Source organism: Cyprinodon variegatus, unplaced genomic scaffold, assembly GCF_000732505.1.
Source record: "Cyprinodon variegatus isolate N-32 unplaced genomic scaffold, C_variegatus-1.0 Scaffold138, whole genome shotgun sequence".
Classification (NCBI taxonomy): domain Eukaryota; kingdom Metazoa; phylum Chordata; class Actinopteri; order Cyprinodontiformes; family Cyprinodontidae; genus Cyprinodon; species Cyprinodon variegatus.
In genome coordinates, this window is record NW_015150591.1 from 1,390,079 (window position 1) to 1,390,813 (window position 735).

Genomic DNA, 735 nt, shown 5'->3' on the forward strand with positions numbered 1-735 from the left:
TACATAAAGTAATATTCCTATACCAAAAAGGTCAAAATACAGTTGATTATGGACTATATACTCCAAGAGTCCATCTTGATAGTGTTTTAATCATTTCAGCCTAAATAGGATCTCAACAGCGGGCACAATGAGATCACATAATCAGATGTGGTGCCACCTACCTTCACTACTGCTGAACTACAAGAAAACCAGATGGTGGCCATTGATGCAGCTCCTAAACCCCAACCGTGCTAACCGTAAGGTTTTGCGAAAAACCCATCAGCTTGCAGGTTGGGGCGTAAAAGCATTGCTTACAGCAGTGGCACTATTAGAGAGCACATGTATTCACATGTCTATTAAATTCCTTAGCAACGTCAAACTGTATTTACAGCGCAACTCAAGTTTTATCCCTCTTGGAATCAAACATTTTGCCATGAATTTTCTCTCCCCCCTCCAACTATGCTGGGAATTTCTCACTCCATCATGATCCATGTCTCCATGTTCACTGGTTGTACGAATGTCTAGTGACATAATCCTGTGGGGCAACAGTGGCGTCGGGTGCAGGAGTTTGCCCTGCAATGGGAGGGTTGTCGGTTCAAACCCTGGCTCTCAGTGTCTTTGTATCCTCGGACAAGACACTTCACCTGCATTGCCTACTGATGGTGGTCAGAGGCCCCGGTGGTGTCAGTGTACGGCAGCCTGGCTCTTCTTTCAGTTTGCCACCATCAGTGTGTGAGTGAACTTACTGTAAAGCAC